Raw genomic sequence first — 25140 nt, 5'->3', positions numbered from 1 at the left:
GAAAAGATGCTCAACACCACTAATTATTAGAGAAATGCAAATCAAAACCACAATGAGGTATCACCTCACACCAGTCAGAATGGCTACTATCAAAATATCTAGAAACAATAAATGCTGGAGAGGCTGTGCTGAAAAGGGAACCCTCCTGCACTATTGGTGGGAATGTAAATTGATACAATCACTATGGAGAACAGTATGGCAGTTCCTTAAAAAACTAAAAATAGAACTATGACCCAGCAATCCCACTACTGGGCATATACCCTGAGAAAACCATAATTCAAAAAGAGTCATGTACCACAGTGTTCATTGTAGCACTATTTACAATAGCCAGGACATGGAAGCAACCTAAGTGTCCACTGACAGATGATTGGATAAAGAAGATGTGGCACATATATACAGTGGAATATTACTCAGCCATAAAAAGAAACAAAATTGAGTTATTTGTAGTGAGGTGGATGGACCTAGAGTCCGTCATACAGAGTGAAGTAAGTCAGAAAGAGAAAAACAAATACCATATGCTAACACATATATATGGAATCTAAAAAAAAAAATGGTTCTGAAGAGCCTAGGGACAGGACAGGAATAAAGATGCAGACGTAGAGAATGGACTTGAGGACACGGGGAGGGGGAAGGGTAAGCTGGGATGAAGTGAGAGAGTGACATGGACATATATACACTACCAAATGTAAAAGAGATAGCTAGTGGGAAGCAGCTGCGTAGCACAGGGAGATCAACTTGGTGCCTTGTGATGACCTAGAGGGGTGGGATAGGGAGGGTGGAGGGAGGCTTAAGAGGGAGGAGGTATGGTGATATATGTATGCATATGGCTGATTCACTTTGTAGTACAACAGAAACTAACACAGCATTCTGAAGCAGTTATACTCCATAAATATATATATATAAAAAAAACTTTTCAAATACATACAAAAGTAGAAAGAGCAGTCTAGTGATCTGCCATGAAGCCATCACCCATTGTGAACTAATGTCAATATTTGTCCACTGTTAGTTTGTCTGTTCCCCCATTTTAAATAATATATATTTTCCTTTTTAACTTTTAATTTTGAAATATTTTCAAATTTATAGAAAAGTTGCAAGACTAGTACAAAGAAGGCCTGAATACCCTTCACTCAAATTTTTCAGTTGTTAACATATTATCAAATTTGCTCTATCACTCTTTCTTTAGATACATATTATCTTTTCTAAATTGTTTGATTAAAAATTATTGACATGTGCCCCCTCAACTTCTAAATACTTAAGTGCTTATTTCTTAAAAACAAGGGTATCCACTTACATAACCACAGTAGATTTGGCAAAATCAATAAATTAGTGCTGATATAATCCTAGTGTCAAATCCATAGACTTGATTCAAATTTTGTCATTTTCCCAATAATGACTTATAGCAGAAGGAAAGAAATCTCTGCCTAAGACAAATTCAGTATCACACATCGCACTTAGTTATGTCTCTTTAGTCCTTTTTAATCTAAAACTGTTCTTCAGTCCTGTTGAAGACCTTTTGTCTTAGGTTATAATGACCTTGATATTTTTAAAGAAGGTTGGCTGGTTATTTTGTCCCTCTGTTTAGATTTGGCTGTTGTTTCCTTATGATTATATTCAGTTTAGCATCTTTGGCAGGAACACCACGGAAGTGATACTGTGTCTTTCAAAGCAGCCTATCAGAAGATACCATTAAATGTGGTGTTAACTTTGGTCATTTGGTTAAGATGGTATCAGTTATGTCTCCCAATTCAAAAGTTAATATGTTTTCTTTTGTAATTAATAAGTATATTTTGGAGAGATACTTTGAGATGATTTAATATGCCATTTTTCACCAAATTTGCACCCACTAGATTTAGTATTCATTGATGATTCTTGCTTGAATTATTACTTCCTATGATGACAAATACTAATTTTACAATTCTATGATTCCTTTTATGTTTACTAGTTGCCATTTTACCACAAAGAAGAGCTTTCCCTACTCCTCCATTTATTCATCTGTATATCAGTATGAACTTATGCATTTTTATTTTATTCAATGGATTATTAACCATTATTGTCATTATTTCTTTGATGCTCAAATTGTCCCAGATTTGGCCATTGAGAACCCCTTCAAGCTGCTATCTATATCATTTTGACATGACCTCATCATTACTTTCTGACACCTCAAGATGTTTCAGGATCATTTTGTTCTTTCCATGTACCAGTCATTTCTGGAATCAGTCATTTCTCTAAGAAGTCCTGGTTACTTTTGCTGGAGTTTAATATGCAGAGACCATGATCTGAACACTAGGTGCTCATTACTTCTGGGATGCCATTGTCATTGCTTTAGATCCTTTTAATAGACAAAGCTAGAATATGTTGGTGTGTTTGTGTGTCTATACACTTAGGTACATATGTACATGTTTACATATATATCTATGTATATACATACATGTATGTGTTATATACATGTATATCATATATGTATGTGTGTACATACAGATATGTGGGTATATGTACATACATATATATATATATATATACACATACATATCTACCTAAAATCTGGTTATCTTTTTATCTTCATACCTATCTATCATCTATCTGAAAAACCATGAGCTCATACTGTTAACTACAATTTTGATATAAAACCACAAAATTCTTTCTAACCTCCACTTTTTTCAGATTTGGAACTCCCTTCTCAGGAAATAAGAAATCTCTCTCCCTTTCTCTATATTATGCTATACTCATTGCTGAATCCTAGCATATACACACCCATGAGTATTTCATAATTGCTAGCCCATAGGGAAAAATACACCTTCTGCTGGGAATTCAGTGTTTGTTTAGAGTGGGTTTTTATGGACTGAAACCTGAGGGTGTATAGTCCAAATATTGTGTTAATAAGTTAGTTGGGTTAGTCATTCTCCTCTCTCCCCTTCAGTGTTGAGATGTAATTTATTTACAATACCATTAGGTTCTTTTTTTTTCTGTTTGTACTCCACTTTAGTTTTTACTTTCCCCATCCTGGTTGGTTTTATTTTTGTTTAACATCCACAATATTGATATGATACCAAAACTATAAACAAAGATGTATTGTGAGAGAAGTGTTACTCCAAAACCTCTATCCCATCATCATCACTAGTCCTTTCTACCTAACACCTATGCACTCCCTGGAGGTAGCAAATATCATTTGTTTCTGAATTATCCTTCCTGTGTTTCCTTTTTGCACAACTGAGTAGATGACTATGTATTGTCTTATTTCCCCTTTTCCCTTAAACAAAAGTTAGCATACTATAGATACTCTTTTCACTTTACATAATTTATTCAACCACTTCCCTATGTATGAACATTTAAATTGCTTCTACTATTTTGCAGCAACTGCATACAACACTGCAATGAATAACCTTGTGCATATATATTTTCCTGTTTTTGGAATTGTATCTTTATGGTAGCGGGATTGCTGTGTCAAAATGTAAATGCATTCATAATGTTTGTTAGATATTACTGAATTCCCCACCATAACTGTTGCATGTATTTGCATTCCCACCCACAATGAGTGAGAGTGCCGGTTTTCCTACAGCTTCACCAACAGAATGCATTGTCATAATTTTTGCCAATTTGATAGGTGAAATATAGTATCTCAGTGTACTTTCAATTTACGTTTCTAGTATGATGAATGAGTTTGAACATCTTTTCATATGTTTAAGGGATACATATGTCATGATCTATATGATATATATAGTAGTCTATTCATGACTTTTACCCATTTTCTATTAGATTTTGGTCTTTTCTCCTCAATTTTTTGGAGTTGTTATAAAGATAGAGATATTAGCCTTTTAACTGTGATATATGTTGGAATACTTCTCCCAGTTTGTGAGTTATTTTTATATATATAGATAGATAGATAGATAGGTAGATTGATTTTTTTTTTTTTTTTGCGCTACGCGGTCCTCTCACTGTTGTGGTCTCTCCCGTTGCAGAGCACAGGCTCCGGACGCGCATGCTCAGTGGCCATGGCTCACGGGCCCAGCTGCTCCGCGGCATGTGGGATCCTCCCGGACCGGGACACGAAGCTGTGTCCCCTGCATCAGCAGGCGGACTCTCAACCACTGCGTCACCAGAGAAGCCTGTGAGTTATATTTTGATTTTGCTTTTGGAAATTTTGTGATGACTTTTAAATTTTTTATATAGTCAAATTTATCAACATTTTATTTCATTAAATCTGGATTTGTGTCATTGGTAGAAAGTTTTTTCCTACACTCAGAATTTTTTCTAGTACTTATATGGTTTCATTTTTTACATTTAGACCTCTGACCTATTTGGGGTTTATTCTCATGTATGGTGTAAAATAGTCTCTCTTTTAACGTTTTCCTAAAATGGCTAACTGGTTGTTCCAGCACCACTAAAAAAACTAAGTCTATCTTTGTGCCAGTGATTTGAGATGCCAGCATTATTATGTACTAAATTTCCATGTGTACTTGGATATATTTCTGGACTTTCTATTCTATTCCACAGGGCTGTTGGTCTATTTATGCACAAGTACTGCACTGTTTTCATGATAGAAGTCCATGGTATGTTTCAATTTGTGGTCCCCCCTAGTCCTCCCTTTTAGGTTTTTCTTTTTCAGTGTATACTCTCTAATTTTGGGTTTTATTTTTCCATATGAATTTTAGTATCAACTTGGCTCCAGGAAAGAAAAAACTTCCTGGTATTTTTTATTGGGATTTTTCTTAATTTATAAATTAACATAGAGAGAACTGATGTCTTTATGTTGTAGAGACGTTCTAACCAAGAAAAAGGGTACTTTTTCATTTGCTTGAGTGTACTTTGTCAAACCTTTCAGGAGTGTTTTAAAATCTTCCTCATAGAGGTCTGTACATTTTTTGTTAATTTTATTCCTAAGTATTTCATCTTTTTGTTTCTCTTGTGAATGGGAATTTCTCTACCAATATATTTTCTAGCTGTTATTATTTGTGTTTGTAAAGGCTATTGATTTCTATATGATGATTCTGTATCTTGCTACTTTACTGGATTATTTTATGGATTTGAGTTAGTTTTAATGTTGAATCTCTAGGTTTTTCCAGATATGTTATCCTATCGTCTGCAAATACAGGTAGTTTTCCTTCTGTTTTTTTTTAATTGAGATGTAATTGACATATATTATAATAGTTTCAGGTGTACAACAAAATCATTTGATATTTGTATATATTGCAAAATGATCACAATACATCTAGGTAGCATCCATCACCACACGTAGTTACAAATTCTTTTCTTGTAATGAGAACTTTTAAGATTTGCTCTTTTAGCAACTTTCAAATATGCAATACAGTATTATTAATGACAGTTGCCTATCCATTACATCCCCATGACTTATTTATTTTATACCTGGAAGTTTGTACCTTTTGACCCCCTTGAGAAGTTTTTCTTTTTATATTTCAGTTATTATTACTTCTAATTATTTTCTCTTTTCTTGTTGCATTGAGTGATACCTCTGTATAATGCTGAATAATAGAGTAAGTAGTGGGTACCTTTGTGTTATTCTTGATTATAGTCGAAATGGTTATAGTGTTTCCATATTAAATAAGATGCTAGCTTTATGGGTAAAAAAGCACAGGTGAAAGCAAAGAGACCAGTGATAAAGCTATGACAATAGACCAGGTGGAGGTCACCTAGTCAGGGTAATGGATTTGAGATATATTTTTAGGTAGCAGCAACTCTGCTTGAAAGTGCATGTGTCATAGGAGAGAAAAGGAAAACATTAACTTGAATACATTTTATTCAAGCAACTGGGTGTATGCATATATTATCTCCTCATCTACATTGAAGGATCTTTGACAGTAAGCAGTTATGGTATAGTGGTTAAAATTTCGTGTTTTGCAAATTTATGGTTACTAGGCAGTAAGGGAAGGAGAGATAAGTTAGGAGATTGGGATTGACATGTACACACTGCTTTATATAAAACAGATAACTAATAAGGACCTACTGTATAGCACAGGGAACTCTACTCAGTACTCTGTAATGACTATATGGGAAAATAATCTAAAAAAGAGGGGAGATATATATATACGTATAGCTGATTCACTTTGCTGTACAGAAGAAACTAACACAACATTGTAAATCAACTATATGCCAATAAAAATTATAAAAAGAAAAAAAATTCATGTTTTGGAATCCAATTTCCTGGATTTAAAATCAGGCTTCAACATTTACTATATGGCCTTGAACAAGTTACTTAATCATTCTAAGTCTTGGTTTTCTTTCACATATATATAAAAGGTGATAATAATACTACCTAGCTCATAAGGTGTTTATAGGGATTAAATGACAAAAAAACATAAATAATAACAACAAGAATAACCCTTAGCAAACTGTTTGTACATGTAAGGGCTTAATAACTATTAAGTGATGACAATGATGATAATGATAGTAGTGTATCATAAATACCACCTGGTGTCTATCAAGTTTTCCATAAATACCATTCAGTCAATGATTTGGCTTAAAAATGCCTCTTGATATAAGACATCCATTTTAGGTAATTTTCTTACATTACAAGTTCTGGTATTTGTAGTGAGTATTCTGCTCTATGTTAGGTTAATGTTTAGTTTTTAGAGTAATGGAATTTTTAAGACACAGTAAATGTATCCTAAAATATCTCAGACTACTTCTCTGGTGAGACCAGATATTTGATAAATATACATGGTAAAAGATATTGGTAAAACATAACAGGTTAATCAATTCAAGACCTGTATTTGTGCCAGTGAACAGCATTTTGCCTGAAGCAGATAGAACTTGTTATAAAAAAATGGCAAAATTTTCTCTGGCACCAAATCAACAAAGTGACTGCCTTTTAATGTATTCTCATTTAGGTGGTTGGCTGGGTGGTAAGAGTCAAAATGATCATTACATACTTTTTGTGAACTTGAATAACAATTACATTTCTGAGCAATTGTTTACATTTTGTCATTTACTTGGTTAAATTCCCATTAAGCAAAGGAAAATTTACTGTATATTATTCAGGATGCTCTTGTTGGGAATACTCTTAATTAAGAAATACCATAGAAATCTCCTTACTGTCTAGAAATAGCTCATTATCAAAAAAGAAAAAAATGTAAGTCGATTATACTCATTAAATTTTGAATCTGAATATAATTCTTCTAGCAAGTTATTCTCTTAAAGGGTAGTGCTACTGAGGCCCTGATAGCTCTAGAAAATAAATCCATTCACAGTTATATTTAATGCTGAATTTTAAAAATATTTGCACATTCTTATGTATAGAGATGAAAAGGAAGGATGCAAAATTCATTTTAAAATCTACATATCTTTATAAATTGTCTAACTGATATAGCTACATAAAAGTGTGATTATTTTATTCCCTTTGAGTTGATAGTCATTAAATCTAGTGTCAAGAGCAAAAGAATGAGGGTCATATCCTGCTGTGGTTTTGACTATGATGCTTCTGATTGAAGTCAGTGGGTGTTTGGTGTTTGAAATGATGACAGTCTATAAACTATGATAATTTGTTTCAACTGGAACCTTCAACTTTGTCTTCTGAAATATACAGCAAGAGTGACATCTGAGGAAAATTTTCAATGAAAAACTACATCTTTCAAATATATTTTACCTTGTAAATGCTTGTAACAAGATTATTACTCAATCATTTTTCCTTTGGTCAGAAGTACATTAGTAGTGGACATTGTTATTCTTTTGCTTCTCATATCATGTTGTGCATAGATACTCCCTTTCATTCTGCTTGTAATATAAGCAGTCTTGTATTTGTCATTGAAAGTATTATGTATCAGAGTTTAGAGTGGTTATCTCTAGCAAACAGAAAGCTATTTCCCTAGCTACGATTATGCTTAGTGGTTCATAAATGTCTGCATAATAATGCTCTTGTTTACTTAGCCTCCTTGTTTATTTTCATCCCTACTAGTTATTCTTTAATGCCCCTTGTATAATGCAAATTAGTCATCTATATCCCTAAACCAGAGTGTTGAATTTACATTAGATTATTTTGCTGCCTATATGCTAATCACTTTTCAGATACTTTGAAATAAACCAGCCCAGTTTTAAAATGAATTCTAACATTGCAATTAAAAAGAAGGATGTAGATGCATATTATTATATCCACATCATTGTGATCATAGAAAATACATCTATTGTTAAAATTAAGTAAAAAAAGCAACAAATAGTATTTAAAAAGAAATAGAAAAGGCAGTAATTTTACAAAGCACTCTTATAAAAGCTATCTTTCACGTTATTTTTAAAACAAATATAGGAAATATAATAATTACCTTGCAGTCAAAACCTTGTGGGTTTTTTTGACATTGCTATTGCAGAAAGGATCCAGGGAACAATTGTCTTGAGAAACAAAAATTAGAGTTTTGACTTTGATTTCTCAGTTAGAGGGAGGAGAATTTCTGATTCTTGAGACAGATCATTACAATAGCAGATAGATCCTAGTACAGACCTAGGAGGTTATAATCATAGATCAAAGAGCTGAATATGGATGCAATCAAAAGAAAGATTTATATGAAACTAGCATCCCACGTGAGGTTGATTTTGATATCAGATAGCTCAAGAATATAGTTGAACACATTACTATGAAATACAGACAGCCAATTTGAATCAGTAAAGCAAGATTCAGAATCCAGATTTCTGGCACAAAACTCCTCCCCCCATGAAATCTTTCTGCTCTCAGTAAAGCAGTTCCCATTTCCAATTTATACCTATCAGAAATTTACAACCTTCTGTCCAGAATCCTTGGTACACGGCATGTAATCTAAGCAAGCTTAAGCAGGGGGAAATGCTGTGACAGAAGAATTTTTTTTTTTTTGTCTGGAAAATATGCTATGCATTGTGAACCCTGGAATTGCAGTAGCCGTTTCACCACTATGAAGTAAGCCAGCCTGAGGACAAAGCACACTTTATTTATTTATTTATTGTTTTAATATGTGTAATATTATGCAAATCATGGATGGTTCAAGACAAATTGTACTATTAAAGGCAATGGTTATTCCTATTATAAAATAACAACCATAATAATATAACAGATAATTTATTTGAATATTTACTATAGAAGGCCTAGTAACACCTGCTTCTATGTTTTTAGCATGGGTTATTTAATTTAATCCTTACCCTAATTCTATGAAGCATGTACATGCTTTGTTTTTTTTTTTAACATCTTTATTGGAGTATAATTGCTTTACAAAGGTGTGTTAGTTTCTGCTTTATAACAAAGTGAATCAGCTATACATATACATATATCCCCATATCTCCTCCCTCTTGCGTCTCCCTTCCACCCTCCCTATCCCATCCCTCTAGGTGGTCACAAAGCACTGAGCTGATCTCCCTGTGCTATGCGGCTGCTTCCCACAAGCTATCAATTTTACATTTGGTAGTGCATATATGTCCATGCCACTCTCTCACTTCATCCCAGCTTATCCTTTGCCGTCCACGTGTCTCAAGCCCATTCTCTACGTCTGCATCTTTATTCCTGTCCTGTCCCTAGGCTCTTCAGAACCATTTTTTTTTAATTCCATATATATGCGTTAACATACGATATTTGTTTTTCTCCTTTTGACTTACTTCACTCTGTATGACAGTCTCTAGATCCATCCACATCTCTACAAATGACCCAATTTCATTTCTTTTTAAGGCTGAGTAATATTCCATTTTATATATATGTGCCACATCTTCTTTATCCATTTGTCTGTCGATGGACACATAGGTTGCTTCCATGTCCTGGCGATTATAAATAGTGCTGCAATGAACACTATGGTACTTGTTTCTTTTTGTATTATGGTTTTCTCAGGGTATATGCCCAGTAGTGGGATTGCTGGGTCGTATGGTAATTCTATTTTTAGTATTTTAAGGAACCTCCATAGTGTTCTCCATAGTGGCTGTATCAATTTACATTGCCACCAACAGTGCAAGAGGGTTCCCTTTCCTCCACACCCTCTCCAGCATTTACTGTTTGTAGATTTTTGGACGATGGCCATTCTGAGTGGTGTGAGGTGATACCTCATTGTAGTTTTGATTTGCATTTCTCTAATGATTTAATGATGTTGAGCATTCTTTCATGTGTTTGTTGGCAATCTTTGTATTTTCTTTGGAGAAATGTCTATTTAGGTCTTCTGCCCAGTTTTGGATTGGGTTTGTTTGTTCTTTTGATATTGAGCTACATGAGCTACTTGTAAATTCTGAAAATTAAGCCTTTGTCAGTTCCTTCATTTGCAAATATTTTCTCCCATTATGAGGATTGTCTTCTGGTCTTGTTTATGGTTTCCTTTGCTGTGCAAAAGCTTTGAAGTTTCATTAGGTCCATTTGTTTATTTGTGTTTTTATTTCCATTTCTCTAGGAGGTGGGTCAAAAAGGATCTTGCTGTGATTTATGTGTTAGAGTGTTCTGCCTGTGTTTTCCTCTAAGAGTTTTATAGTGTCTGGCCTTCCATTTAGGTCTTTAATCCATTTTGAGTTTATTTTTGTGTATGGGGTTAGGGAGTGTTCTAATTTCATTCTTTTACATGTAGCTGTCCAGTTTTCCCAGCACCACTTATTGAAGAGGCTGTCTTTTCTCCAATGTATATTCTTGTCTCCTTTATCAAATATAAGGTGACCATATGTGTGTGGGTTTATCTCTGGGCTTTCTATCCTGTTCAATTGATCTATTTTTCTGTTTTTGTGCCAGTACCATACTGCCTTGATTACTATAGCTTTGTAGTATAGTATGAAGACTGGAAGCCTGATTCCTCAAGCCCCATCTTTCTTTCTCAAGATTGCTTTGGCTCTCCAGGGTCGTTTGTGTTTCCATACAAATTGTGAAATTTTTTGTTCTAGTTCTATGAAAAATGCCAGTGATAGTTTGATAGGGATTGCATTGAATCTGTAGATAGCTTTGGGTACTACAGTCATTTTCACAGTGTTGATTCTTTCAATCCAAGAACATGGTATATCTCTCCATCTGTTTGTAACATCTGTAATTCTTTCATCAGCATCTTATAGTTTTCTGCATACATGTCTTTTGACTCCCTGGGTTGGTTTATTCCTAGGTAGTTTAATCGTTTTGTGCAATGGTAAATAGGAGTGTTTCCTTAATTTCTCTTTCAGATTTTTCATCATTAGTGTATAGGAATGCAAGAGATTTCTGTGCATTAATTTTGTATCCTGCAACTTTACCAAATTCATTGATTAGCTGTAGTAGTTTTATGGTGGCATCTTTAGGATTCTCTATATATAATATCATGTCATCTGCACACAGTGACAGCTTTACTTCTTCTTTTGCAATTTGTATTTGGTTTATTTCTGTTTCTTCTCTGATTGCTGTGGCTATGACTTCCAAAACTATGCTGAATAATAGTGGTGAGAGAGACAACCTTGTCTTGTTCCTGATCTTAGAGGAAATGGTTTCAATTTTTGACCATTGAGAACGATGTTGGCTGTGGGTTTGTCATACATGGCCTCTATTAAGTTGAGGTAGGTTACCTCTATGCGTACTTTCTGGAGAGTTTTTATCATAAGTCGGTGTTGAATTTTGTCAAAAGCTTTCTCTGCATCTATTGAGATGATCATATGTTTTTTATTCTTCAATTTGTTAATATGGTGTATCACATTGATTTACTTGCATATATTGAAGAATCCTAGCATTCCTGGGATAAACCCCACTTGATTATGGTGTATGGTCCTTTTAATGTGCTGTTGGATTCTGTTTGCTAGTATTTTGTTGAGGATTTTTGCATCTATATTCATCAGTGATATTGGCTTGTAGTTTTCTTTTTTTTGTGACTTCTTTGATTGGGTTTCGTATCAGGGTGATGGTGGCCTCATAGAATGAGTTTGGGGGAGTTCCTCCCTCTGCTATACTTTGGAAGAGTTTGAGAAGGGTAGGTGTTAGCTCTTCTCTAAATGTTTAATGGAATTCATCTGTGAGGCCATCTGGTCCTGGGCCTTTGTTTGTGGGAAGATTTTTAATCACAGTTTCAATTTCAGTGCTTGTGATTGGTCTGTTTATATTTTCTGTTTCTTCCTTGTTTAGTCTCAGAAGGTTGTGCTTATCAAAGAATTTGTCCATTTCTTTCAGGTTGTCCATTTCATTGGCCTATACTTGCTTGTAGTAATCTCTCATGATCCTTTGTATTTCTGCAGTGTCAGTTGCTACTTCTCTTTTCATTTCTAATTCTATGGATTTGAGTCTTCTTCCTTTTTTCTTGATGAGACTGGCTAATGGTTTATCAATTTTGTTTATCTTCTCAAAGAAGCTGGTTTTAGTTTTATTGATCTTTGCTATTGTTTTCTTCATTTCTTTTTCATTTATTTCTGATCTGATCTTTATGATTACTTTCCTTATGCTAACTTTGGGGGTTGTTTTTTTGTTCTTCTTTCTCTAATTGCTTTCAGTGTAAGGTTAGGTTGTTTATTTGAGATGTTTCTTGTTTCTTGAGGTTGGATTGTATTGCTCTAAACTTCCCTCTTATAACTGCTTTTGCTTTATTCCATAGGTTTTGGGTCATTGTGTTTTCATTGTCTTTTGTCTTTAGGTATTTTTTGATATCCTCTTTGATTTCTTCTTGATCTCCTGGTTATTTAGTAGTGTATTGTTTAGTCTCCATGTGTTTGTATTTTTTACATTTTTTTTTCCTGTAATTGATACATAGTCTCATAGCGTTGTGGTCAGAAAACATACTTGATACGTTTTCAGTTTTCTTAAATTTACCAAGCCTTGATTTGTGACCCAAATGTGGTCTATCCTGGAGAATGTCCCATAGCACTTGATGAGAAGGTGTATTCTCTTCTTTTTGGATGGAATATCCTATAAATATCAATTAAGTCCATCTTTTTTAATGTATCATTTAAAGCTTGTGTTTCCTTGTTTATTTTCATTTTGGATGATCTGTCCATTGGTGAAAGTGGGGTGTTAAAGTCCCCTACTATGATTGTGTTACTGTCAATTTCCCCTTTTATGGCTTTTAGCATTTGCCTTATGTTTTGTGGTGCTCCTATGTTGGGTACATAAATATTTACAATTGTTATACTTCTTCTTGGATTGATCCCTTTATCATTATGTAGTGTCCTTCATTTTTCTCCTGTAGTAGTCTTTATTTTAAAGTCTATTTTGTCTAATATGAGAATTGCTATTCCAGCTTTCTTTTGATTTCCATTTGCATGGAATATCTTTTTCCATCTCCTCACTCAGTCTGTATGTGTCCCTATGTCTGAAGTGGGTCTCTTGTAGATAGCATATATACGGGCCTTGTTTTTGTATCCATTCAGCCAGTCTATGTCTTTTGGTTGGAGCATTTAATCCATTTACACTTAAGGTAATTAACAGTATGTATTTTTCTATTACCATTTTCTTAATTGTATTGGCTTTGTTATTGTGGGTTTTTTCCTTCTCTTGTGTTTCCTGCCTAGAGAAGTTCCTTTAGCATTTGTTTTAAAGCTGATTTGGTGGTGCTAAATTATCTTAGCTCTTTCTTGTTTGTAAAGGTTTTAATTTCTCCGTCGAAGCTGAATGAGATCCTTGCTGAGTAGAGTAATGTTTGTTGTAGGGTTTTCCCTTTCATCACTTTAAATATGTCCTGCCACTCCCTTCTGGCTTGCAGAGTTTCTGCTTAAAGATCAGCTGTTAACCTTATAGGGATTCCCTTGTATGTTATTTGTTGTTTTTCCCTTGCTGCTTTTATTATTTTTTCTTTGTATTTAATTTTTATAGTTTGATTAATATGTGTCTTGGCATGTCTCTCCTTGGATTTATCCTGTTTGGGACTCTCTACACTTCCTGGACTTGATTGTCTATTTCCTTTCCCATATTAGGGAAGTTTTCAAGTATATTCTCTTCAAGTATTTTCTCAGTCCCTTTCTTTTTCTCTTCTTTGGGACACCTATTACTCAAATGTTGGTGCATTTAATGTTTTCCCAGAGGTCTCTGAGACTGTCCTCAATTCTTTTCATTCTTTTTTCTTTATTCTGCTCTGCGGTAGTTATTTCAACTATTTTATCTTCCACATCACTTATCTGTTCTTCTGCCTCAGTTATTCTGCTATTGATTCCTTCTAGAGAATTTTAAATTTCATTTATTGTGTTGTTCATCATTGTTTGCTCGTTATTTCTTCTAGGTCCTTGTTAAACATTTCTTGTATTTTCTCCATTCTCTTTCCAAGATTTTGGATCATCTTTACTGTCATTACTCTGAATTCTTTTTCAAGTAGAATGCCTATTTCTTCTTCACTTGTTTGGTCTGGTGGGTTTTTACCTTGTTCCTTCATCTGCTGCTTGTTTCTCTGTCTTCTCATTTTGCTTAACTTACTGCGTTTGGGAATTCTTTTTCACGGGCTGCAGGTTCGTATTTCCCATTGTTTTTAGTGTCTTCTCCCAGTGGCTAAGGTTTGTTCAGTAGGTTATATATGCTTCCTGGTGGAGGGGACTGGTTCCTGTGTTCTGGTGGATGAGGGTGGATCTTGTCTTTCTGGTTGGCAGGACCACATCTGGTGGTGTGTTTTGGGGTGCCTGTGACCTTATTATGATTTTAGGCAGCCTCTCTGCTAATGGGTGAGGTTGTGTACCTGTCTGCTAGTTGTTTGGCATAGGTTGTCCAGCACTGTAGCTTGCTGGTCATTGAGTGGAGCTGGGTCTTAGCCTTGAGATGGAGATCTCTGAGAGAGCTTTCACTGTTTGATATTACATGGAGCCAGGAGGTCTCTGGTGGAACAGTGTTATCAACTCGGCTCTCTCAAGTCAGAGGCACAGGCCTGACATCTGGCTAGAGCACCAAGACCCTGTCAGCCACATGGCTCAAAAGAAAATTGAGAAAAAAAGAAAGAAAGAAAGAAAAATAAAATAAAGTTATTAAAATAAAAAATAAAATAAATTATTTAAAAAAATTAAAACATAATGAAAAAATAGAAAAGAAAGAGAAAGAAGAGAGCAACAAAACCAAAAAACAAATCCACCAATGATAACAAGCGCTAAAAACTATACTAAGAAAAAGAAAAATAAAGAGAGACGGAATCCTAGGACAAATGGTAAAAGCAAAGCTGTACAGACATAATCACACGAAGAAGCATACACATGCATACTCACAAAAAGAGAAAAAGCAAAAAAAAAAAATCTTTTGGCAAGTCTGAGGTCTTCTGCCAGTGTTCAGTAGGTGTTCTATATGAGTTTTCCACATGTAGATGTACTCCTGATGTATTTGTGGGGAGGAAGGTGATTTCCATGTCTTACTCCTCAGCCATCTTGAAAGTCTCTCCCAAAGCAGACTTTAAAAGGGCAGAGCTGCGAGTTTTGCTGATCACATCACACCTGAAGCCTATCCTACCTTTGAGCTTTCAATTTCATGAGCCAATAAATCCCCTTGTTTGTTTAGTTTGAATTATCTTTTGTGTTGCTTACAGCATAGAGTCCTACCAGATTTAGAAGGTAGAAACCTCGTGAAGTTGGTGAATGATGACTTTCTTAATGGTTTGATATGGGAACAACTGAACCTAAAATAAGTCCAATTTTAAGAAAAACCATATCATCATTTCATAAAGAAGCACTCTGGGTTCATTTGCACATCATCAGAGCAACAATACCTTTACCACAAATGATTGGAGGTATAAATTAGAAGGAAAAGCAGGAATAGATGTCTAGAAATGCTTTTGAAACATGAAATGAGATTTTAAAGTGAGAATCCCTAACCCCCCTCCCCCAATAGAAAGTATCACCCATTTTATGACCCTCTACTACAGTTGTCACAGCTACTGCTACATCCTCTTGCTAAATTTTAGTCCTTTCACTTCTGTCTTTTATGAGATCAAACAGCAACAATCATTACAAACTGTTTTAAGAAATAACGTATGCAGAAATGGCATGTAAGCAGCTGCATATATGCGTCTGGAGCAAGGGTTTTCAAACTCGTAAGAATCACCTGTGGAGCTTTTAAAATTCCATATCTCATGCCCAGGCAAATGTGATGCAAGTAGTCATTTTATAGTTATAAAAACTGACTTAAGGAAAGTCAGCTAGTATTTCCTATATATTTTCACGGATCTAGATTCCCCAAACCGGAAAATTTTCACTCTAAGAATATAGTATTTACAATAAAGTAATGATATTAAATTGACACTTATATTTTCATTTAAGTCATTTGTGCAGCTGATTATATTGTCTTGATTCCATCAGCATATCTTATACTACTATAAATTGACGTTTTAAAGCAGTATCATATATTAAAAGGGGCAGAATTTTGTTTTAATATAGATCTAGATTCTAAACCTGATTACTTAAACTGTAATTTAACTAGATTTCACCTCAATTTTTTCATTTCTAAACTGTAAATCATTAGGCTTCTTCAAAGGATTTTGGGGAAAAATAAGTAAGATAATGAAGGTATACACCTACCATAGAATTTTGTATAAAGTAGAAGCTAGTAAATTGTAGTTATTGTTACTTTCATTCCTTGGCTATTTAATTCTTTTACATATAATTTAAAAAAATTGTTTGCTTTAGAATGGTGGTGGGAAATTACCAATTTGGAGAGACTTGGTATAGTAATGACAGACCCATCAGTTTAGTTCTTTGAGTCCTAGCTACGTTGTTGGTGAAAGGAAACTGAAGGCTCAGTGCCTTAAACCTCCCAAGAGTAGCCTAGTGATCTTTAAAAATCTGTTGCCTGCTAGGATTTATATTTGTCCTGAAACAGAAATTATGTGAAAAAGAAAATAAGGGAAAAGGTCATAGTTGTGCATTATGTGTATGTTGTTGACAAGGCACAACATTACTCACGTTTAATGAAGTAATAAGACTGTGACTAAGGCAATGATCAATTAAATAACAGTGTAAGCATCCATACAATAAGGGTCTAAAGATTCCAGGTAAAGTTATACAGTTAGATTTATTCGAATCTATTGTGTAGTATATTATAACTATCATTCGCTATAAAATTGTACCCTAGAGAACCTTAATTACAAAATAAATGATTAAATAGAAGTGTGGTACTAGACAAAAGAAATATTATGCTGCAATAATTTTCACCTCCTACCTGATAATTTGGAAACGAATGAGAACTAAACAGTATTATGCTCAGTGCAGTGTTATTTTCAACTTTTTAAAAATGCTATTACTCTTTGTCCAGCATCTCTTAAGCATCCTGAAGGTTTATGAATTTTCTTAACATAGGAAAAGAAAGAATGTGGGACTCAAGAATACTATGTACAGGATCATAACATTAATTCAAAACTAGTGGAAGGAAAGGAGAAACTCATATATTACTGACAGTGGTTGTTTGTGCCTGGTCATTATATGACTGTTGAAAATCCATAGCGGATAAAATAGATTTTCTCGGGACCTAAGTTTTATACTTATAAGGTCTTTATGGAACCAGAAAATTTTGACATAGTTTAGTTAACTATTTCCATAAAAGATACGTTTTAATCTCTGCTTTGATACTTTCATCATTCACTTTTCATTAGGTTGCTGTCATTAATAATGTCAAATACTGCCTATTATTTTGTGCTTTCTTATTGATGAGCCCTTAACCATAATCTGTTAAGGCATTAAGTTCACTTAATGTTTGTTTTCAGCATCTATTTATAAAATATATTTTGTCTCCTGCAAATTTTTCTTTGGTTCAAAAGTAGGGAACTTAAAATTGGTATTCAATCTGGAAAGAAGGAAATCATACTAGTTATATCAAGTAGAAAGAGATTTAGCACAAGGAATTAGGTGCTTGCAAAATCGTCAGAAAGGTGGTGGACTGAATGTCAGGGGTGATGTCACTAGTGTTCAGGCTCACTGCCACAGGGAATCAGAGAGTTACTACCATGCAGAATTAGGAAACTAAAGGAATCCTTTGAATACCTTACAGCTCCTCTTCAATCTTGAGAAGGGTGAGTGGGAGGAGAACACAGAAATAACTTCAAACAACTCAAATCTGGGAAGCCCAAACATCTGCCTGTCACTATTGTCAGTGGAATAAAATGGCTTTTTCTTCTATTCTTCCAAATCTCACATGAAAGCATCTCATTTATAAAAGATAAAATAGATATAGAAAAAAGTGAAGGGTTGGTAATCTGGAAAATGTTGCAATGTTTCAAACTCTTGCAATGGAGGGGATAGCATAGAAGATAACGGAAAGGTTGCCACAAGTCAGCATGCAATATTCATCACAGTCCTCTCCTTTGGCAAATAGCATCCATATACACGCTTCTGTTTAAATTCTTAAGCACCAACAATAGCAAACATCTATTTCACCTAAGCGATTGAAGCTATTCCTCATACAAACAAAGGGAGACCCAAAGTCCTACCAGTCACGCACCCTTCTCTGCAGGGTGTTAATTCCTCTTCTAGAGAAGCCACATGACACTTTTGATATCCTGTAGCTTAAAGACTAAACTATAAGGTTAATAGCCACTAATACTTCTTCATTTAATAGGGGAAGGAGAGAGACAAAATAAAAGACTGATGTTTGCCAATTACACAAATATATTTACAAAGAAAGCAAGGATGAGCATATGTCTACCACACCCCTCATTTCTTCAGTAGTTCGAATTAAGAACTTTAGTTCTCATTTCCCGTTCATTTGTAGTCAGCAAAATCTTTTGCTGGCCATGGTTACTTGGTGGTACTATAAGCCAAGACTTCATTCCTGAAGAGTCTCAGCACTTAGTGGTGCTGCTGGTACTGGATTTTTGGGCATCTTCCATTATTAACTTCCACTGGGCATGGAAGTACTAAGAGACAGTCTATAAAATCCTCTGGTTTCCAGACATCTGTTTTGAGAAGCAGCAACTCTATTTCCCATTGATAATCAGGATCAATCACCCCAGTTATCACAATATTTCAAAATGGTGATGCTAATTTTCAACAATAATTATCATAGTACTTGTATTTTCTTTTTTTTTTTTCCATGCTGAGTTTACATGATGCCAATATATCCATATTGGATGTTGAAGTTTTCTGTTCTGATACTGGTGTAAGTTATTTTATAGATTGACTTTATTTAAAAATAGCTTTGTTGAAATTTTCTACTTGAACAGATGGGTTAGCAAATTTCAAACCGTCTGAGATAGATGTGTAGTTTTACCTGGGCTAACAAGGAAAAACATTACTTGCTTTTATGGCATACTTTTTTTCTGTTCTCTCTCTCACACACACAAAGGTCTTGCGAGATAAGAAAGTACTATAGAAAGTATTATTAACTCCTTGGGTTGAATTCCACATTATAGAGAAGACATTTTGTAGATACACCAACATAAAGTAGTCTGAAAGAATATAATTTAGTTTTTCAAAATGTGTTTTTGACATGTTATGGCATACGAGATGAAAAGTTGTTCAGAATAAGAATTTTTTAAAAATCTGATTTGGGTATTATTGGGATCACCAGTCCTTTGAGAGGAGTTTAGGACTTGAATAATTGGGCATTAGCAACAAGCCTGCTGTTTCTGAATAGTCTCTTTTTTCTCTAAACTATTTACTTATCAACCCCTTATCTACACAAAAATGTTAAAAGCTAAAACTTTCATCAAGAAGTTTTGAAATACAAAATATGCTTAGCACACACGTTGAAAATTGACATGAAGGATGAGTAGAAGTCACCAGGTGAATAGATATATAGGGCTGCGAACTCAGGAGAATATTCATGGGAAAGCTATGAACACTAGAAGAATTGAAGGAAACTAAGTATATGTGGAGAGCAAGGAGAAGTTAGGAAGAAGAGAAGTTGTAAGATGTTGGGGAGGTAAATCAGACCAGGTCCTTAAGGATCTTGTAAAACAAAAAACAAAAAACAACAAACAGTAAAGAGTTTGTACTCTGTCAGGAGAGCATGGAGAATGTATGGGAGGGAGGTAAGTCTGGAGGAAGGGAGATCAGATAGGTGGTTGTTACAGGAGTGCAGACAGGAGTTGAGAGTGGCATGGACTGGGATATTGGGAGTGGAAATTCAGAAAAATAGACAGATTTAAGAGTTCACTAGAAGATAAAATAAATAATACTTAGGACTAAGTAAATGATTGAGTGGATTGACTGGTCAAGACATTCCCTTGGACAGTGGTAGATGGAATACTATAAGCACAAAAAGAATATTTAACTTTGTTCTTTGGCCCATAAGGGTAATTACAACAAGAAAACCAAGGATATATACCATACAAGAAAAGGATATCTACCCTGGAAGAAAACAAAGAAACAAACTGTACAAGAAAACAAGGGATGTCTACCATATTTTCTTTTTTAAAAAATTGAAGTATAGTTGATTTACAATGTTGTGTTGGTTTCAGGTGTACAGCAATGTGATTCAGATATATATATTCTTTTTCAGATTATTTTCCTGCATAGATTACAAGATAGTGAATATAATTCCCTGTGCTGTATAGTAGGTCGTTGTTGCTTATCTGTTTGTGTCTAGTAGTTTATATCTGTTAATCACAAACTCCTAATTTATCTCTCCCACCCACCCCCTTTCCCCTTTGGTAACTATAAGTTTGTTTTCTATGTCTGTGAGTCTGTTTCTGTTTTGTAAATAAGTTCATTTGTAACCATATATTCTTTTGCTCCCACTTCCTGACATGAGTACATGAACACATGCTGCCTTCACTCCCCTACTCAAACACACAAATATTTACAAGGAAAGTTTAGCAGTGGTTTCCAAATGCTAGTCTACCTACAAATGGGCTGAATCAGAATAATTTTGGAGGGAGGTATGTACTGAAAATACAGATTCCTGGATGCTATATACTAAATCAGCATTACTTGTGTGGAGCCCAGAAAGCTACTTTTTAAACAAGTACCCCATATATTTATGCACAGGCAGGTTTGTGAACCAAGGTAGTAAACTCTATATTGACCTTGAACTTCTGATACCCACTTAGTATGTGACTGCAAGAGGAAAGCAGAAAAGTGTCCTAGCCAGAGAACTCGCAAAGGGTACTGATTCCATTTCAATGATTTTCTCCTCCAATCAAGAATGAAGAGACTGGATAAAGTGTTTTCTCCCATTTATGGTTATGCTCTATATAGCTGTGAGGGGAGAATCAAACAGAATCAAAAACAGAGTACATCTAAAATTATGGCCTGATTTATAATTTTCCATTCTCTCTTATAGCAACCTCAACTCTTCATTCTTTGACTAACTTACTTTTGATACTACTAACTGACTCACCATGAAATACTTTATGTATGGTAATAATTGTATCATTAAATAATGTTTAATTGCTTATAGTAAGTAAAGCAAAAGAGGGAACCTTTTTGAGGAAGTTCAGAACCCAACTATTTTGTTCATAGGGGTTATTATGTTTATCAGTTACTTTAGTTATGAGTTGTTTATTATGATCAATGTTCATAATTAATTGATTAATTATTAATGCATCTCACCCTTTCTTTTCCTTATTAACTAAAGTCATGTAATGTGATAATAAAATGTACTTAATATGTAATGCTTCTGTTTAAATGTATAAAATGTGCTAATTGTTGAAATAATTCTTACAATATTATTAGCACCCTGCACTGAGCATTATCTTTTCATTAGTTACAGAAATTTTTTTGTGTGTGGCTCATTCTGTGCACTTCCTCTATTATTTGAAATTTAAGAAATACATTTGCTGATTGCAGGATGGGCATGAATTGCAGTTCTTGAGAATGTGATGGGAAATGACTTTGAAGAAGATATAAATGTATATTTAATGACATGCAGCAAGAGTGAGGTATTTTTCTTGGCTTTTGAAGATCATCTTCTAAACACTAGCCTACCCCTACCCGTGTGAAGCTAAAGCTATGCATAAAAAAAACTCTTCATTCATTCATGTTGTTATATAATTTTAAGTGCTAAGATTTTCCTTTGATCATTTAAAATGATATAGAACAACTCAGAATTGGAAAACACAAGTAAATTTTCACTGTTATCAATGTTCCTTAATAGTATGCAATAAGTTTGTATTTATTTTGGTCTTACTATGAATTTCTTCCTTATCCCCTTGTCCTGTAGTCTTAATCAATTTTTTCTGTAAGTTTTAAAGTTTTGCTTTTTACATTTAGATCTACACTCTATCCGGAATTAATATTTGTGTGGGGTAGCAATGTTATGCTGGAATCAGCTTGCAAGAGATGATTGGGTGCATCTCTTCCCAACTCTACATTCCATGCCATCACAGCAGTAGCTGGATTACCCATGGTGGGAGTCTTTACACCACAGATGTCGGCAAGTGCTAAAAATCAGGCTTCAGATCCCCATGTCCCAGAGAATGGGTTGTTAAACATTTCCTGTCACATCACTTGAAGGTAGGGATCTAATTTTGTCTTATTTCCCATATGGAGAACCAGTTGTCACAGCATCATTTGATGAATAATTCATCCTTTATTCATTGAGTTGTGATGCCACCTCAGTTATATACTAGAACTGTATTATACACATATCTACGTCTTGTCAGGAGTTTAGCTGAGCTGGAGAGAGCTGAGCTGCTAGGTGTTGGAGTAGCCAGTTAAAACAACAAGCCAAAATGATAGTAACATTCAAGGCTTTAATCACTTACTGTGACAGTATAAGCAAGAGGCTAAACCAGAGAAAGTGCCAACAACCTTGCTTTCTTTCCCCTGCCATGGAATGGTGAACCAGTTGAGGGTCAAGTGGATCAGTGCAGACATGGGGCTCATCTCACTGTCAAGGAAGCCCTGAACAAAAACTCCTGCAGTTTTCTGGACCTGAAGACCAGAGGAGGGTGAGAGGAAAAAAACTAAGAATGGAAAAGTACTGGATATTGAGTTAAAGTGGAGAAAAAGTGCCCCCACCTCCATCAAGAGCTTTCAGCAAAGACACATGAGGAAGGCCTCTGTTGAAAGTCCTCTAGAAAGAATCTTTGGAATGAAGATACCCAGGCTAGGAATGTAGGTATGTGTAAGGGGATGGCATACCAAGGGGCCTGAGTCAAGGAGAGCAACTTCCTTCAGAGACTAATGCACTGGCTGTGCATCAAGTCTGGGGTGGGGACGACAGCTTTCCCCCATGAGGCTTGCCAGGTAAAGCCATTGTGGATGCCTATGGTTGGACCTGAAAAATCACACATAGGATTTTTGGCCAGGAGCCTGACTCCTTAAGTCTGTTTCTCTGTTTATTATTATGCCACTCTGTTCTATTTTTCTATCTCTGGGCTGTTGTTAAAAAATTCAAATTTATATACAGCTTTGGATATTTGGGAAGGTGATTCCCTTTTCCTTCTCCTCTTCTTATTCTTCTTCATTTACTTATGGTCACGTTGTCATTTGGACTTTCTTCTATAGGAACATCATAGGAAAATTCCCTCAGAAAACATTAAGCATTTACATCCACCATGTATTTTTATCTGCCATGTATTACCCCAGACCTAGGCTATATCAATTTCTCAGCTGATAAGTCCTTAGGCTATAATATAAATTTGGAGTCTAAATCCAACTGAGGTAAAATCCTAGGGTTTTGGTTTGTCAGTAGAGACCTTTTTTTTGTTACCCAAAGCCCTGTCTTCCTGCTTTTCCCCTATGTTGGTAGGTAAGGTTTTTCTAGTGTACCTATTCTCTGAGGATGCAGCTCTTAAAGGGTCCCAGACCTCTATAAGTATCTCACATTTAACTCCCTGTCTGTCTTGGGCCCCAGCCCTGTCTCCTGCATGGATGCTAGAACACAAATGTATCTTTCCATATCATCATATTCTACATTCTATTTTAGTTTCTTGATTTCATGTATGTTGTATGTCAAGTTTCCTAAAAGCATAGTCTCAGAGATTTGGCATGAAAATAATTTATTGAGTCAGTGTTCTTAAGGAAAAATCTAAAGGGAGAAGGGGAACCAGGATAGGGAAAGGGAAGTAACTGAGCAAGGATGTGGTTTCAGGGAAAATCTAGCTTTGACTTGATCGTCAGTGTAGAGTCTGGAAGGGTGGGAGACAGAAGTCTGGAGCATAAATCAAATTGTAGAATTGTCTATCTTTGAGACAAGGGGGCTAGAGTTTTTGTACCCTAGTATCAGTCAGTCATAGGGATATTGGGACAGGGTGAGGTAAGGCAGCTCTTGTCAGCCAAGGGCAATTCTCCCACAAATGGAGACAGCTATGAGCTGTTAGCAGTCAACATTCACAGCATCTGGGAGAATGGGTACACTGGCCAGGTAAAAGGTATCTGAATGGGGCAATGACAACATTTGCAATAATATGTTACCGGCTTCAGCAGCTTGGTGTGCCAATACAATATCTCTCAATTTTCACTTTTACTGTTTATTGCTCACTTATCTTCATTTATAAAAAGTTTATCATCTCCCTCCAGAGGTCTCTTTCACTGGTGAAACATTCACAGAGACTATGGACTAATCAAAGGGCTCCTGTTTCCAAAAGCCACATAGATGGAACTCGGAATCTTACTAGCCCCAGTGTATGTAGACGGTAAAGTACAGCCTGCATATTGTCAATCTGCACAGTCCATTGTTCCTGCAGAACCCATTCGAAGTCCAGCACTGCAGTGATGCCCTTGCTCAGCCGTGCACTTGCTAGTGCTGTTATGTGACCTATTCTCAAACTCCAAGATAACATCTCTTTTAGGCCTCCATGTGTGTTTCTTCATTGTTCCCAAAGTATATCCTTCTACAGTGGTGACTAGGTCCAAAGAAATTTCCAGATGTAACAACTTGGTATATTCAGCCTACTGGTATACCTATTGGCCTTATATTTATATGGCTAAGAGAGGTCGCTCAACTGAATTTTCTGTTAATAACAAAAATATGATTCCAAGCAATTTTCTGTCTCTTCTGGACCAGGGTTTCTCAACCTTGGCACTATTAACATTTTATACTGGATAATTCTTTGTTGGAGGGAAGGCTACACATTATAGAATGTTTAGCAACACGCATGGTGTCTACTCACTACATGCTAGTAGTACTGCCCACCTACTCTCTAGCTGTGACAACCAAGAATGTATCCAGACATTTCCAAATGTCCCCTGAGGGTCAAAAATCAGACCTGGTTGAGAACCACTGTTCTAGACATAAAGGCTGAATAGTTATAAAAATCCCTTATCAGCAGCCATCCCATTATATGTTTCTCATTGTTCCCTTAGTTATGTAACCACTTGGAGGCAAGTGGCTATGCGTCCCTCATAGTACTTAGCATAGTACCTTGTACATACTAGTTGATTACTTCTTTGTATATATTAATCTACTATTTATTCTTGCCTATT

The 25140-nt window shown here is 35.2% G+C and overlaps 1 long non-coding RNA gene across 3 annotated transcripts in view; it reads left to right on the top strand.

Annotated features, from left to right (window-relative positions):
• LOC307180738 overlaps positions 1–25140 on the top strand; it is a 734518-nt gene that overhangs the window by 556741 nt on the left and 152637 nt on the right. For all 3 annotated transcript variants that reach the window (XR_013825766.1, XR_013825767.1, XR_013825768.1), the window contains one exon: positions 3957–4105. This is a non-coding gene — a long non-coding RNA (uncharacterized lncRNA). The remainder of the gene's footprint in view (positions 1–3956; positions 4106–25140) is intronic.

This window comes from Stenella coeruleoalba, assembly GCF_951394435.1.
Source record: "Stenella coeruleoalba genome assembly, chromosome: X".
Classification (NCBI taxonomy): Eukaryota; Metazoa; Chordata; class Mammalia; order Artiodactyla; family Delphinidae; genus Stenella; species Stenella coeruleoalba.
Note: the sequence above shows the minus strand (reverse complement) of the source record. Positions and strands in the feature narration are given on the sequence as shown.